The following is a 17,393-nucleotide window of genomic DNA, read 5'->3' on the forward strand; positions in this document are numbered from 1 at the left end:
CGGTCAGTTTTGGATGATGAAATCATGCCTCTGAAGTTAGAGATCTTGTTATTTGTGTAGGTCATAGGACGAAGGCTAGGAGAGAGCTCTTTTCCTTTTCTTTTCTTTTTCTCCTTTTGCTTTTGTTTTTAATTTCTTCTCCCTTATCTTTTTGTATATCTCCAACCGAACCACATTACTGGAATCATCTTGTTCAGCCTCACAATTTGAGGGGGAAAAATGGATGGTACCAAGACCAGACAGTCTAATGAACATTTAGTGGAAATAAAAAATGATCAGACTTGAACACCAAACCCATAGTCAAAGACATAGAATCGATACCCAAATTACAACTGGGGAACAGTTACACTAGAACTATGGGTGGGTAAAGGAGAGATATATGGGATACATGTTGGGAACGGGGTGGAAAGAAGACAACACTAGTGGTGGGAATGCCCCTCATTCATTGTCACTATGTGCCACAATAAAATTAAAAAAGAAAAAAGAACTCAATTCTGCTTCATCATTTGTATGTCCAAATAGAGCTTCAGCTGTATCTGATGTGATGATATCAGCATAGACATTGTCATCATCAGTGAGTTCATACATATCATCATCCCCGCTGTTGGTCTCATACAAAGTGCAGAACATTGTGGGTTAAATAGTTCAGTGGCATCCAGTTCAGTTCAGCTGCCTACCTTTTCAGTTCAGCTGAGACTGGTGACTGAGTCAAAGCACTGCCACCTCCAACAGACAGCACAAGACGACTGGAGACTACGTGCATTTGATTTGGTGAGCACACCAAATCAAAAAAACCTGTGTGACCTGAGTATAAGCTGAGTTCGGGTTTTCCGGCACAAATTTTATGCCTGAAAAACTCAGCTTATACTCGAATATATACGATGATCACTTGAAATATATATACTGGGCTTTTTTTCCCCCTTTTTTGGTAATCTGTCTACTTGAATTAAGTCAAGGAGTAAGCAGAACTGATTTCAGAATTAGCTGAAAGTGCTAGATCACATCCTGTGATGTCCAGCACCTTTGGGTCTGATTTTTGGCAGTGGTGCTCAGCATCACCTGGCTTGAGAAGCAACAACTTTCATATAAGGCCACATTGCTGGGACAATTTTACCTAGGAGAGGCTCCAAGAACTTCTGAGAAACCCTACAAAAATTTAATGAAATCTACACTTTTAATTTCTATGCTGAATATGTAAAGTGCAAAGGTTCCATCTTTATAAAACTATAGGAGTCACAATCTGAAGTACTGAGAGTGGGATGGGGCCAGAGTTGAAAACCTAATGAGCCACAGAGTTACAGTGGAGGTGAAAGCAGTGCCTGTGGTAGAGGAATGCCTGTGGTGAGGGTGATCAAACTCATGACTTTGTACCTATTAGGTATATGCTCTAAAAATTGACCTATCTCTCTAAGTTTATCCATTTGTGATTATCCACAGAAAATCCAAACTTATTGTAAATTCACTGTCAAAAAAATTTTAGGCTTATTTCTTTTACATATTGCAAAGGAAGGAAGGAAGGAAGGAAGGAAGGAAGGAAGGAAGGAAGGAAGGAAGGAAGGAAGGAAGGGAGGGAGGGAGGGAGGGAGGGAGAGAGGGAGGGAGGGAGAGAGGGAGGGAGGGAAGGAGGGAGGGAGGGAAGGATGGGCACCTTTTATTATACTTAAGTATAATAAAAATTAAAAATAAGGATTTGCGTCATATTCTGCCATAATGGGTTCAGTGCAAAACATCTAAGATAAATCTGTAAGACAGTTTTCCTGCTAGCTTCAATTCCAAAGAATAAAAGGTTCAGCATTTTTTGCTCACTTTCTCTCTACAAAAAGTTAAAATATTGGCCTGAGTGATAGTACAGCAGGTAGAGAACTTGCCTTGAACACAGCCAACCCTGGGTGCAATCCCCAGCACCCTATATGATTCTCCAAGTACTATCAGAGTGATTCTTTTTTTTTTTTTTTTTTTTTTTTTTTGGTTTTTGGGCCACACCCAGTGATGCTCAGGGGTTACTCCTGGCTATGTGCTCAGAAATCGCTCCTGGCTTGAGGACCATATGTGACACTGGGGGATCAAACCAAAGTCTGTCCTAGGTCAGCTGCATGAAGGCAAATTCCCTACCACTGCACCACCGCTTCAGCCCCTATCAGAGTGATTCTTGAGTGAAGAACCAAAAATGAGTCCTGAACACTGTTGGGTGTGCCCCTGGCCATATCCTAAAAATTTAAATAATGGATATCAAGTTTGACCTTTAACATTTATAATTCATAAAACTATGGTTTACAAAGTTATTGATGGTTGTTGTAGGCATATTCCAACATCATAGCACCAGTGTCAACTCCCATCATCAGTATTCCTATACCCTATGGTCCCCCATCTTCAGCATCCTCTATTCTTTGCTGCCTGCCACCTGAACAGGCACATTACAGTTTGGTGGTTGCAGTTTAGAACTCATATTTTCAGTGTTGTTGAGTTGGTGGTTTGTATTTATACCTTATATCACTCTCCTACCTCAACAATAAAACTGAAGACCTGACCCCTGTGCTTACTGCTTCCATTTCTCATCTTCTTTCTCACCTTGACTTCTTTCCTACTTTGTCCTTCTCCCTAAGATTGGAATCAAGGATGATCAAGTCATCTCCCCTTTACTAGCTTACATTTCCTCATCCAGTTACTCTACCTACTACAAAGAAATGAGATCATCCTGTGTTTGTCTTTCTCCTTCTGGCATATTTAACTCAATATGATACCTTCCAGTTCCAGCCAGATTGTATCAAATCACATGTTTTCATCATTCCTTGCAGCTTCCAAGATTTCCATTGTGTATATATACCACATCTTTATAACTCATTCATCTATTGTTGGACACCTAGCTTTACTCCATATCTTAGCTACTGTACTAAGTGCAGCTATGAACACTAGTGTGCATATGTCCTTTGAATAAATTTTTTTAAGTTCTGGGGGTATATTTCCAAAAGTAAATTAGGTGGCAGCTAATATGGCAGCTCAATTCTAAGTTTACTGAGGACTCTCCATACCATTTTCCACAGAGGATAAACTGGATTAACATTCTAACTAGTAAGCGTTCTTTTCTCAACAAATCTCTGCTAGAACAATTGTTTCTACTATTTTTATATGTGCCTTTCTCACTCATTTGAGTTATCTGATTGTTGTTTTGATTTTGCTTTGTGAAAATAATATATTTATTTAAGCACCATGGTTATAAGCATGTTTGTAGTTGGGTTTCAGTTATGAAAACGAACATCTCCTTTCACCAGTACAACCTTCCCACCATCATTCCCCCCTCATCTCCTTCCTCCCACATCCCATGCTAATCTATTTCTCTCACTCACTACCATAGTCATGCTAGTTGTTAGTGTAGTTATTTCTCTAACTGCACTCACCACTCTTTGTGATAAGCTTCATATTGTAGACTAGTCCTTCCACCCCTCATCTCTATTGTCTCTGGCTATTTTCAATTTTTCTTAAATCCCACAGATGAGAGAGACTATTCTGTGTCTATCTCTCTCCCTCTGACTTATTTCACTCAGCATAATAGTTTCTATATCCACCCATGTATAGGAAAATTTCATGACTTCATTTTTTTCCTGATGGCTACATAGTATTCCATTGTAAATATGTAACACAGTTTCTTTAGCCACTCATCTGTTGTTAGGCACCTGTGTTGTTTCCAGATTCTGGATACTGTAATTAACATGTAAAAGGTATTCTAATTGTTATTGTTGTTTTGATTTGGATTTCTATATTCATAAGTGATACTGAACACTTTTTCATATGTCAGTTGGTTACTTTCTTCCTCTGAGAAGTGTCAGTTCATTTACTCTTCCCAATTTTTGATAGGGTTTTTTAAATTTTTTTGCTGAGTTTTGTGAGTACTTTATATATACTGAATATCAAATATTTGTTTAATGCATTGAATACAAAAATTTTTCCCATTCAGTTAGCTGTCATATAGTTTTAACCCATGTTACTTTTGCCATGCGTAAACTCTTGAGTTTGATGTAATCTTATTTTTTAATGTTTAAAGCTGTTGCCTTTGCCAGTGGTATTAGGTCTTTGAAGAAGTCTCTGAGGTTCACATACAGAGTATTCTGCCTACTTTTTCTTCAATGTACTTTGTAGATTACAGTCAGATATCAAGGTCTTTGATCTTTTTTTTTTTTTGCTTATTTGTTTGTTTTTCTTTCAGGACCCCACTAGCATCCCTTAGGCTGGTTCATTTTGAATTGACTTTTGTGTAAGGTAAAACATGAATTCATCTTTAATTTCTTATATGGTTATCCAGTTTCCCAAGCACATTTGTTGAAGAGGCTATCTTTACTCCACTTCATGTTCTCAGCTCCTTTATCAAAAATTAGCTGTCCATATATATGGGGTTGAAGCTTGACATTTTAAAAGCACAGGGACTCTGATAAAACTGCAAAGTATTATCAAGCTAAAATATAAGTGAAAATGGAAACCCAGAGAAATGGCTTCTCCATAAACTACTATAGACTCATACATTTGTCAACTTTAAAAATCTTAGGAGAAAAAAAATACACAGAAAATACAGAAGCTGCTTCTGGAAAGCCAAATACGAAGTCATCCCTCACTTAGAGTTGGGAGTCCAAAAGACTATGCCCTCAAAGTGAAGCCTACTTCACTTTTAAGAAATTCACCTTGATTCTGAACAGAAACATCACTGAGTGACACACCTTCTTAGCAGAATATATTTTATATATGTAAAATAATCCCAATGGATTCTATCTGACTCCTACTTCTACAAAGCTGCTGATAGATAAAATAAACAGCAGCAGCTACAAATCTCTGAATAAGTACATTCTAATAAATCCACAAATAATTTTCCAAAGGAGATACACAACATACCTCATCTGAAACATCAAAATGTCATTAAAGAACTAGATTATAAATATGATATAAACAGTCATGAGGTTTGTACATTAATCAGATTATTACAACTCTGTTTTTTATTTTTTAGAAACAAAAGACAAGTTTGAAATTCAAAAAAAATCGCAGTGAATGAAAAAAAATGGAGCAAAGGTCAGAGAGAAAGAAAAGGAGAAGGTGTTTGTCATGCACTTGACAGGTGCCAGGTCATTTTCTCATTGCTCTTCCCCAGAATACTGCCAGGAGTGATCCCTGAACACAGAATCGGGAGTAAGCCCTCAGGTCTACTGAAAGGCCCTCAAACCAACAAACAGAAAAAAAGAACAAACTGAAACTAAATGAAAAACAAATAAAACTGACAGGGCCAGAAAACAACCGCTTGGATGAAAGCAGCATACAGAGACCCATGTGAAAGGCTCTAGACTTTCTGATCTCCAGCAGAACTACTCTCTCACACAAGGACTAGGAGCAAGCCTCAAATTCTGTCATTCACGAAGCAATAGGCCCAGATCTTCATATCCTATGGCTTGGAACTCTCCGCTAACCAGCACCTTCTGAAAATCACCACGATAGTTCTGAGTCAGTTATAAAAGAATAAAGAAGGGATGGAAGTCCACTTCCAGGTATAGGTCTTAAGCTCTACAGATAAAGATAACCTAAAACCTACCCTTAATTCAATGATTCAGTCTATTCATTATCAAAGGGAACAAGAATTAGCACCCAGAGCACTCAAGGCTGTGACAGCATTCTAGCTCTCAACCCCTATTCCTGTGACATGTATCACCTTTACCTTTCAATAAATTCACTAGGCTTTCAGAGATGACTAGAGCTCTTAAAAATTATTTTGCAATACACTGATACACTGCTCCTGCCCCCAACAAAAGCTGAAAATTAGTAAATTATTTGACATGATTTTAAAATAGCTAAAGGCAAATGGAAAGGTAAAAAGTAAAAGTAAATAATTCAGAATAATAAATTATTCAAAAAGGCTACAAGGTGCCATATCAATAGTATTGCAGGTATAACACTTGCTTTGCATGTGGCCATCTTGAGTTTGATCCCCAGAACCACACAGGGTCCCCTGAGCTCCGCCCAAAGTCAGAACTGACAGCTCAGAGCCAGGAGTCATCCTGAACCCCAATGAATATGGCCCTAACGAAATATAAAAAGAAACATATCAGAATGTAAATATAAGAAGAGAATTTGGGCCAGGCGGTGGCACTAAAGGTAAGGTGCCTGCCTTACCTGCGCTAGCCTTGGACGGACCGCGGTTCGATCCCCCGGTGTCCCATATGGTCCCCCAAGCCAGGAGCAACTTCTGAGCACATAGCCAGGAGTAACCCCTGAGCGTCACCGGGTGTGGCCCAAAAACCAAAAAAAAAAAAAAAAAAAAAAAAAAGAAGAGAATTGTTGAAACACTGATTCTCTACTGAGAAGCTAAATACATGTTAAATGTGATGTTCTTAAAAGAAAACATAGGGGAAGAGGAGAAATAAAATATACTGCCAATATTGTCCTAAATATTGAGAAAATAGCTTGTTTATTTTCTACTTTATTCTGATTTCTAAGTAATATAACTTAGTTTATTTTATTAACTTCATATATAAATGTCATGTAAGATTTGAGGGTTCTTTTTCTTATTCTGAGATACATATAGCTATTTATAGGTTTCACTTTCTTAGGTATTAGTTATATAAATTTTCATGTTCAAGATATAAAAGAAAATAAAATTCTAGTAATTAGAAATTAAACCGAAGTCCCCAGATTACTTTAGTAACTATGGTTCAGTCTCACAAAGTCCAGTTGGTGTGCTGAAAGAAAACTTATATTGATTGAATGGTGTAGGCACTTGCCTGGTACACCGTCAACCTTAGTTTAATACCTGGCACCACATATGTTCTCTTGAGCAACACCAGGAGTGATACCTGAATGCAGACAAGTAAACTCTGAGCACAGCTATGTGTTTCCCTCTTCTACAATAAAAAAATAAACCCAGGGTCCAGAGTGATGGTGCAGTGGTAGGACATTTGCCTTGCACATGGCTGACTATGACGGACCTGAGTTCGATCCCCGGTATCTCATATGGTCCCCCAAGCCAGGAGCGATTTCTGAGCACATAGCCAGGAGTAACCTCTGCGTGTCACCAGTTGTGGCTCAAAAAAAAAAAAAGCCAACAAACAAACAACCCCCCACACAAAACAAACTACCAAAAAAAAAATATGATCACTATACCAAGTCACTTTTTGACTCAAAACTCAGTAATAGTTTTGCTCTACTGTGGAAACTCTTTCCACTAATTAAAAAAAATTCCTGGGAAGATATATGCATCTAGTAAAACAGTTTGGGTCTCAAATACAAAAGATTTTCAAATGTATTCTCAGGAATAAATAGAACTGAATTAAACAGGGGCTTTTAAAGTGAGAATGGGGTGTACTATCGCACTGTAAATAGCCAGCTTATGAGACCACTGAAAGCACAGGAGAGTAGTATTGAACAGTAAAAGCCTGAACAGTTTGTGTGTGCTTTTGTCTCCTTATATGTTTGCTTGTCTCATTCTCTATGACCAGTCTTTACTGGTGACAATCTGACTGGCATTAGACACTCTATATTAGTCCTTAGATATTTTTTGGCTTAGTTCTTCTGCACTTGAATCTAATCTCAAAGACAAAAGGAACTTTGGTTTATTATTGTGTATCCCTCCACTCAAATAAGTGCCTCTGTTTCATCATTGTTGTTGATTATTTATTGTGTAATAATAATGTAATATATTCAAGAACTGTCTTTTTCAATTTACTTGTGTTGATATTCTTTACTCACTCACCAAGACTGATTGAAAATGATTAAGATTTTCATTGTTTCACAGATGCAACACATGGCCAGAAAACATCAAAATTTTGATGTAAGAAGCTTTATACTTTCACATTTTAAAAGCCATTCACTAGACTTCCAATTTACTTTCTACAGAAAGATAATGAAAGTGAAGTTTCAAGACAAGCTATAGGTATTCCTCCTTAGTACTTTTCAGTCATTTGGATTGCTTCAGATTCACTTGTCAGGAGCTATATCCTACTGTCAAGGCAGCAACGACAGGTGTCTCACAGACTTACATTTATAAAGAAAAAATAATGTAGTATTTTTTTAACTGAAGAATGCTGTTTCTTTCACATTTAATTTGCCCAAAAGCTCACAAATTAACATACCACCTTTCTCTTCAATACTGGTTTTATTGTTTTTGTTTGTTTGGGGGTCACACCCAGCAAGCCACAAAGAATACTCCTGGCTTTGTGCTCAGAAATCGGTCCTGGCAGGCTGGGGGGACCATATGGGATACCAGGAACCAAACCTGGGCTTGTCCCAGGTCTCCTGCATTCAAGGAAAATGCCCTACCAGTGTGCTAACACTCTGGCCCCATTACTGTTTTTTATATGAGTGAAATATTAGAAGTATTGGAGGATAAAAATCTGTCTAAAATAATATACAGTTTTTATCTGTAGGACCCTTGACACTTGATCTGTTTTCTTTAGCCATAACTTCCCTGTTCATAGAAGTATTATAAGAAAACAGCTCCTACTGAGACAATATCCTTCAGAACAGCTTTATGAAAAGGCCAGCATAGTGGGGCACAAGCAGGTATTACATATAGTCTAAAGATAATTTGGATTACAGCCCCATCGCTATCAGTCTCAGCATTCAAAATCGAATGATTGATTACATTGCAACAACTTTTGCACTTGTAACTAACCTGCCCTCAGGTTTTCCTCTTTTCTAGGAACTCTAGAAATTTCTGAGATTCTCATTGTGAATCCAGCATTTCAGGACAGCTCCATATTCTCAGTTAAAAAGGAGTTTGTGGGGCTGGAGCGGTGGCACTAAGAGGTAAGGCGTTTGCCTTGTGCGCACTAGCCTATGACAGACTGTGGTTCGATCCCCGAAGGTCCGATATGGTCCCCCAAGCCAGGAGCAATTTCTGAGTGCATAGCCAGAAGTAACCCCTGAGCATCACCGGGTGTAGCCCAAAAACAAAAACAAACAAACAAACAAAAAAGGAGCTTCTGACTTCTTTTCCATGTCAAAATAATACAACCCAGAAGAATCCACAACTTCCGTTCATTTAGACAAATATTAAAATCAGTAGAAAACTGAGAAATATTTCCTAATACATTTTTTGGTTTTTAAGTGACAAAAGCTTCCAACTCATTAAAATTCATGAAATTTCACAAACCCAAAGCAATGCAAATGAGCATTTTCTTATGCAATTTGAAAGATAACTGTACAAGCTTAAAATTCGAGCTTTTAAGAAAGATACAATAGGAAGTTGAACAAGCATAACTCCAGTCTCATGTCTTCAAATAAATATATAATCTTTATCAAGACAAAAACTTTTGCTTTCTTATGTTTCTATTTCAGTCAAAGGAAGGATACAAATCTTATACACTAATAATACAGTATAAAAAGTTACACTTAATCTTGATATGAATTTATAATATATACAAGTGGAAAATTATCTTGATAAATGTTATTGTTTTATATTTAAAATGTGTAAAATACCTGACACAACATCATTCTCAATGAAAAGTACTTATTTTCCTTGGGACCTGGTTCAGTTTTAATTCTCATGCTCATTGTAAACAACAATCTTGTTTTGCTAGTATAATTTCAAGAAATAAAAAAGAATCACCTCTGAATAATGCTCTATGAACTCAGGTGTAATTATCCTTTTGAAATTTTTTTAAATATTTTGAGGCATTATTCACAGTAGACAAAATATTAAGTCAGTTGAAATGCCCGCTGGTAGATAACTGGATAAGATGTGGTATGTATTCACTGGAATACTATTTTGATATTTAGAAAAGTAAACTTACTCCTTTTGATGCAAATGAATAGACCTTGCAATATAAGAACACTAATAAGTGAAAGAAAATGACCAGATGGTTCATCTCAGGTGTGGAATATAAATAACTAAAGCAAACTGTCTAAAACAAATAACAAATTACTCCTAGAATTAATAAAAACTATGGTGATTATTGGAGACTGGAGATGAAGGAAAAAAAGAGCAATGAGAGAAAGGATCTTTTTGGTGGTTTGTACAATGAGTCTTGTACACAGAGAAGTGTAAAAGCAATACCCTGAAATTCAGACTATAAAGAAAAGGCAAATCAAAAATATTCAAAATCACTGATTCTATATAATTCTTAGGAAAGCTTTTTATGAGTTAATTTCATACTATAAAGTATGAAATTATTCATATAGTACATAGTGCATGCATAGTGATTATGCATTAATTATGCATGATTCATACTATATTTACTAAATATATGAAGAGAGGAATAGAATAAAAAACATAAGTTTGAGTTACCTTTCTTTTCAGATTCTAAAAAAAAGTACTAAAAGTTATAAAAATAAAGATGCAGTGAATATGTAAAGCACAAGGGAAATAGTTATGAATTAAGAAGCTTGACAAGTATGCATGCCATATTGATTTAATTAAATGATAATTAACATTTTATGCTAACATCATTAATATTTTATATATTTAGAATACAGTTAAATAAACTAATTATATGAAAAGCTAAGTTTTTGCATTAATTTTTTACATCATGTTCCCAGTGGTTAAAAAATACATTAGTTTGCATTTTTGCAAAGGAGTATTTAGAAAGATTTATAAAAGTTTAAACAAATAACAATTTTCTAGGTAATACTTTATTAGGCTGGTATCATATCACTAGGGTCTTTATTAGAGTAAAATATCAATATAACCAAGAAATTTTATTTATTCAATTATTTAACAGAACAGCCAGGGGATACAAACCATCCCCCAAGTATTCCCTGTAACAAGAACACCTCACCAATAAGGTCAAAGTTTTTATCACAATCACTAACCTAAAAAACTGTTCGTTCTGTAAATATGGATGAGTTCTGATTTGTGTAGTGTAGGTGAACAAACTGCTACCCAAAAGCCTGCTTTCATAGTAGAAACTCTAAAGAGCAAGTAGAAATGGTTCTTTTCAGTTGTGAAATATAAATAACTAAAGTAAACTGGCAAAAATAAATAAAACTAACTTCTAGGACCAGAGAAAACTATAGTGAAAAGTAAACTCCCAGTAAGGGTTCTTCCTCATTATACCAGGAAGACTTTATCCTAACTTTTCTCTATGTAGAAGGCAGAATTCAAATCTGCTTAGTATATTCAAATAAACTACTTAACTTAGACCTTCCCTCTTTCCTTCCAAGAATGGTTCTGTTTTAAACATACTACTTAAGATGATAGAATTTATATAGCCAAGTCACTCAGCCTGACTGGTCTCTTGTATGTACAAAGGAAATATAGATGCTATTATTTTAAAGCTGTTATATCTTTTTACAAGTTAATCTGTTTCATATTTGATGATGTTCCAACCTCAAAATATCCTTATTTTCTTTAAACCCTAAAAATGGCATAACCTCAATTTTGGGGAATGATGTTTTTTTAATCAACTTTAAGTTAGAATTTTTAAATTTCTCACAATAAAATTGATTTTGGCTCTCATCTTCACACACACCACACATAGATATACACACAAAATACAGAACACAAAATAGAGAAAGGTTGAATGCTCAAAAACCAAATGTTGTTATTCTAAAATATGCTTTAAGAAATGACTCTTTGCCAGCAGAAAATCTGATTCCTGAAGCATATGGAGTTATGATAATATTATCCATTTTACTATATCTCCATACTATGTCACTATTATCCTCTAACACAAGAGAATAATCTATGTGATAGGAACTTTTCTCACCATGTAAAGATACATTAAGTTTTGTCAACAATGTTATTGTCTAGTGGAAATTTTCCACATAGACATACATCTCTTTTAGTCTTAATATTTCATAGAAGGCATCAAAATAGAGTGAGTTATTCATTCTTTTTTTTTATTTAAACACCTTGATTACATACATGATTGTGTTTGAGTTTCAGTCATGTAAAGACCACCACCCATCACCAGTGCAACATTCCATTCACCAATGTCCCAAGTCTCCCTCCTCCCCACCCGACCCCAGCCTGTACTCTAAACAGGCTCTCCATTTCCCTCATACATTCTCATTATTAGGACAGTTCAAAATGTAGTTATTTCTCTAACTAAACTCATCACTCTTTGTGGTGAGCTTCCTGAGGTGAGCTGGAACTTCTAGCTCTTTTCTCTTTTGTGTCTGAAAATTGTTAATGCAAGAATGTCTTTCATTTTTCTTAAAACCCATAGATGAATGAGACATAATCTTATACTTCAATATAGAACAATCTGCTAAGTGTTTCAGAAATATTCCCCCATGTTTTTGTGATGATGGCAGTGTCAGTGATTTGAGATAATGTACATTTGCTAGAAGTTCTTGCCCACTTGACTGAGACACCGTACACCAAAGACTTCACTCTTCCATCGTGACTCCATGGATCACAAAGGCAGTGGTGTTGAAATCAGACTTCAGATATGAGGCAGTGACCATTCTCTTTTTTTTTTATTTGGATTTGGATCCACACTTGGCAGTGCTTAGAGCTTACTCAGGGATCTTCACACAAGGATCATTTCTGGTGGGCTTGGGGGACCATTTGGGATGCCAGATATATGGTTGGGACCTGCCAAATGCAAGGCAATTCACCAGCTATATTATCTGAAATTCTGGTTTAAGGCTCAAAATCTTAGCTTCTTCCTTATAATGCATATAATTGACCACTAATCGATTGCCATATATATATATATATATATATATATGAGAAATATATATACATACACATATATATAGGTAGCATCATTTCTGTGGTTTTTTTAAAGGCAAAAAACTTTTAGGAGTTTCTGAGAAGTATGGTAGAATTTTTGTTTATTTATTTGTTGTTTTGTTTTTCTTTGGGGGGCCCCATTAAGCAGTGCTCAAGGGTTATTCCTGGTTCTGCATTCAGGAATCACTCCTGGTGGGCTTAGGGGACATGTGGAATGCTAAGGATCAAACCTGGGTCAGCCACATGCAAGGCAACTGCCCTACCTATTATGCAATGGCTCTAGCGTGAAGGTGAAATTATTTTCAATGCAATGTTAAACTTGAGATACCAATGTTTCATTGAGAGAATCTACTATTGCAAAGGCAGGATATTCACTTCTATTAGTCAATGATCTATTAGTCAATAGAGTCATGAAAATCCTCATTCACAGCAGTCATGCAAAAAAAAAAAAAAAAAGAAAATCCGGCACATACAAATATAAAAAAAAAAAAGTATCACTAGCTGAAGATGATGTAAAATTACACAATAAAGATGTCTTTAAAAATCCACTAAAATATCTTAGAAACAATAAACCAATACAGCAAAGCAGCATGGTATAAAACCAATCCACAAAACTCTGAGGTATTTTTACATGTAAACACAAATTGAATAAAAAATTGATAAAAAGACTCCATTTATGATCTAAAGTGATAGCACAGTGGCAAGGCATTTGCCTTGCATGCAACTGACCAGCATTCCATATCCCCCAAACCTGCCAGGAGCAATTTCAGAGTGCAGAGCCAGGAGTAACTCTTCAGCACTGCTGGGTGTGCCCCCCCAAAAAAAAAAGATAACTCAATTTAAAATAGTGTTCAAAACTATCAAATATCTAGGAAATAACTTAACAAAAGATGTCTTATATATTAAAAACTAGAAATGAATACTTTAAAGAAATAGAAAAAGAAAACAGGGATTGAATAAATAGTCCATGTTATGGATGAGAAGAATTAACACTCAAATTTACCTTCTTATCTAAAGCATTATACAGACTAAATGCAACCCCTACCAATATTCTTCAAGATTTCAGGGGAAAAAGATCTACTAAAACTTGCATGGAGCCATAAAACTCCCTGAAATAATACAATCAACTTTGAGGGAAAATAAGACAGTGGGTATTGCATTTTTTTCTGGACATAAATTATACTATAAATCTATAGTAATCAAAATTGTGATTCTGGAATAAAAATGAGCTCTCTGGTCAATAAAAAGACTCTGAAATAAAAATGGACTTTCAGGCCAATAAAAAAATTAAGAGCTTATCCAGAGATAAGCTCTCAGATTTATGAGCACCTAAATTTGTGACAAAGAAGCAAGGTGCATGAAATGAAGCAAGAAAAGACTGACAATTGGTGAATATAAGAAGGGAGGAAGAGTGAAAGGAAAGGATAAGAGTAAAAGGAAGAGAGGGAGAAAGGAAGAAAGAAATCAGATCCATATCTCATGACATGCACATTAAGTCTAAATGTATTCAAGACCTCAAGATTAGATCAAATAGAGAGTAACATGATAAGTAAATTAAGTTATTAGAAGAGGGACAAACAAAATGATTTCTCTTATAGGTGGGATATAAAAAACATAGGGAAAAACAAATGAGCAAACACAACAGAGCATGAAACTGGTCTACAGAACTAAGTTTACCATGGTTACAGTTAGTAGGGAGGTTCATGGGAAAGGGTATGAGAACTCTTGTGAAAGAGATAATGGTGGCAAATCATATGTATGAAACCCTATCATTAATACTATTATGAAACAAGGTCTCCAAAATCTGAAGAATAGAGCAGAATCTATAAAGCTGAGAATAATATAGGCCAAACTCCAAGATATGAAACTCAGAGATATTTTCAGCAATTTGGCCCTAGTAAAAATAAATAAATAAATAAATAAATAAATAAATAAATAAATAAATAAGAAAATGTATCTATTTTAAACTTAAAAGTTTTTACATGGCAAGAATGTCAGGTTAAAATCAAAAGACCTCATAAATGGGAGAAAATATTTTCATAGCATACATGAAGTAAAGGTCTAATATGCAAAATACATTAAGCACTCACAACATTCCTTAACAGTACCATGAAATAAAGTCCTCCATAAGAGGAGAGAATTTGTCCTTTAAAAGAACATATTGTGAGGCCAGTGATAGTAGGATGCTTGCCTTGCACACAACCTGAACTTGGGTTCGACCCTGCATCCCAAAAGGACCCCCATAAACACCAGGAATTATACCTGAAACAAAGCCATTAGTAAACACTGAATATTGCCAGATATGGCTCTATGCTAAAAAAATAAATAAAAATTTTAAATGGAGGACATACAGATAGATGTTCAGTGGGAAAGTAAAAAGGGTTCATAGTCACTTTTATCAGGTGAAAGCAAATTAAAGTGACAATGAAATGTCATCTAAAATGACTGTTCTAGTGGGGATGTGGTGAAAAAAGATCCTTCCATTTGCAGAAATGTTATTTGGTTTAGCTTTAGGACTAAATTGTATGGTGATTCATCAAAAAAAGTTATTTAAAAATAAAAAGAGCTTGGGCTGGAGAGATAGCAAGGAGGTAAGGCATTTGCCTAGAATGGAGGATGGTGGTTCGAATCCCGGCATCCCATATGGTCCCCTGAGCCTGCCAGGAGCGATTTCTGAGTGTAGAGCCAGGAGTAACCCCTGATCGCTGCCGGGTGTGACCCAAAAACCAATTTAATAAATAAATCAATAAATAAATAAAAAGAAAAAAAAGAGCTTCCATATGATTCAATAATTTCACTTCTTGGAATCTCCCTCTCAAACATAATAACATTATTTTTAGAAAATATATGAATTCTTTTTTATTTTTAATATATATTAATATATAATATATATAATATAATATAATATATATATAAAATCCTTCACCAGTGAAACATTTCCATGACCAGTATCCCAAGTGTTCTTCCTCCCCACCCCACACAGGCCTGTACTCTAGACAGGAAAAGAAAAGGCCTCCCAACTCTTACCACAGGCTGTGTTCTTTATACTGACTGTATAGAAAGAGGAGGTACAGTAAATGTACCCCATATACACCTCAACTCAGGCCCTTTGCCTGGTCTGTATTGTGAATTGGGGGACAAAAAAAAGAAAATATATGAACTCTTACATTCATATTAGTATCATATTAATATTATATTCATAGTGCCAATTGCATAGCCAGGCTATAAAAATATATCAGTAAGAAATAAAATACGGTATTTATACACAATGGACCACAATAAAGCTCTGAAGAGATGAAATCTTACTGTTCACTCCAATTTGAAAAAATATGAAGCGATTATGACAAGCTAAATATGTCACAAGAGGACAAGTATTGGAGTAACCAGACTTCACCCTAAACTGTTATGGTGTATCAGCCTTAACTATGATGGCCTAACTATAATGGCATGTGGATTTATTTCTAAACCAGTACAGATGATATCACTTTCTGTAGTACATATAGCATTTTTGGAAAATGCAAAATCCTTGCTTCTGTATTACAATACATATATACAAGCAGTGTAAGGATAGGAGGATAAAGAGGCAGACTGAAAGAACATAAAATCAGTGGTTTGGTTCAGTGTCTTGGTATTTTGGTAGTGGTGGTAGTGGTGGTGGTGGTGGTGATGGTGGTAGTAGTAGTAATAGTAGTAGTAGTAGTAGTAGTAGTAGTAGTAGTAGTAGTAGTAGTAGTAAAATACAGTAAATTCATATATAAAAACAAAAAAATTATCATTATTGTAAGTATGTTACCTAAACCAGTGGTCGGCAAGCCACAGCTCTCAAGCCACATGCGGCTCTTTTTAATGCCGCTCTTCTGTGTGCCGGGTGGCCGCTCCAGGAGTAGTACTCTGCTCCTAGCCTCTGTCAGTGCGCGCCCTGTGTGCAGCCCCGGTGGCTGGCTCCACACATCTCTGATCAGAACCAAGGCCAATGTTCACATTAGTGTTTGTGACTTTGTCAGTCATTGTCAGGATGTAATTTTCCCTACATTGTAAGGCAAATTTTACGGAATTTAACGTTATCGATAAATAATATCATTCTAAAGTTTTTATTTTATTAGTTGTGTTATTTGTATCCTCCCGACCTATGTGGATACTTGCATGCAGAATATTCTCAATAAAAACTGATTGAAACTAAAAAACAGTGTACCATCCTATGTATTTTTGGTTTTAAAAATGTGGCTCTCAAAATAAATTTCAATCGTGGTTTTGGTGAGATTTGGTTCAGTTAAAAAAAAAAGGTTGCCCACCACTGACCTAAACTATAATAAAAATAATTTTAAGCATATGCTATAATCACACTTTCTATGATCAAGTTACATTACAAAGATACAAAATAATGCACTACTTGAATGAATATAGAGAAACAACTCAAAATAATAAAATAAAAAGTCCAGAAATCAGTATATATATATATATGTGTGTGTGTGTGTGTGTGTGTGTGTGTGTGTGTGTTTATGTATGTGTGTGTGTGTGTGTGTGTGTGTGTGTGTGTGTGTGGTCACCAAATTTACCATACAGGAGTGAATAGTGTAAAACAGAAAAGAGAAGTGATCTTGAATTATGTAGATACACACTAATAGAGAGTTACATGTAAATTAATGAAACTTGACCACTATTTCACACCACCTTAAAAAACTAACTCAAGGGGCCGGCGAGGTGGCACTAGAGGGAAGGTGTCTGCCTTGCAAGCGCTGGCCAA

General features: G+C 35.6%; 1 protein-coding gene and 1 non-coding gene across 2 annotated transcripts in view; one reads left to right on the top strand and one right to left on the bottom strand.

Annotated features, from left to right (window-relative positions):
* Positions 1 to 17,393, bottom strand: part of SLC44A5 (solute carrier family 44 member 5) — a 407,523-nt gene that overhangs the window by 142,910 nt on the left and 247,220 nt on the right.
* LOC126007780 (small nucleolar RNA SNORA51) lies at positions 15,660 to 15,792 on the top strand. Its single transcript, XR_007495264.1, has one exon. It is a non-coding gene; the product is annotated as a small nucleolar RNA SNORA51 (small nucleolar RNA).

Source organism: Suncus etruscus, chromosome 4 (assembly GCF_024139225.1).
Source record: "Suncus etruscus isolate mSunEtr1 chromosome 4, mSunEtr1.pri.cur, whole genome shotgun sequence".
NCBI lineage: Eukaryota > Metazoa > Chordata > Mammalia > Eulipotyphla > Soricidae > Suncus > Suncus etruscus.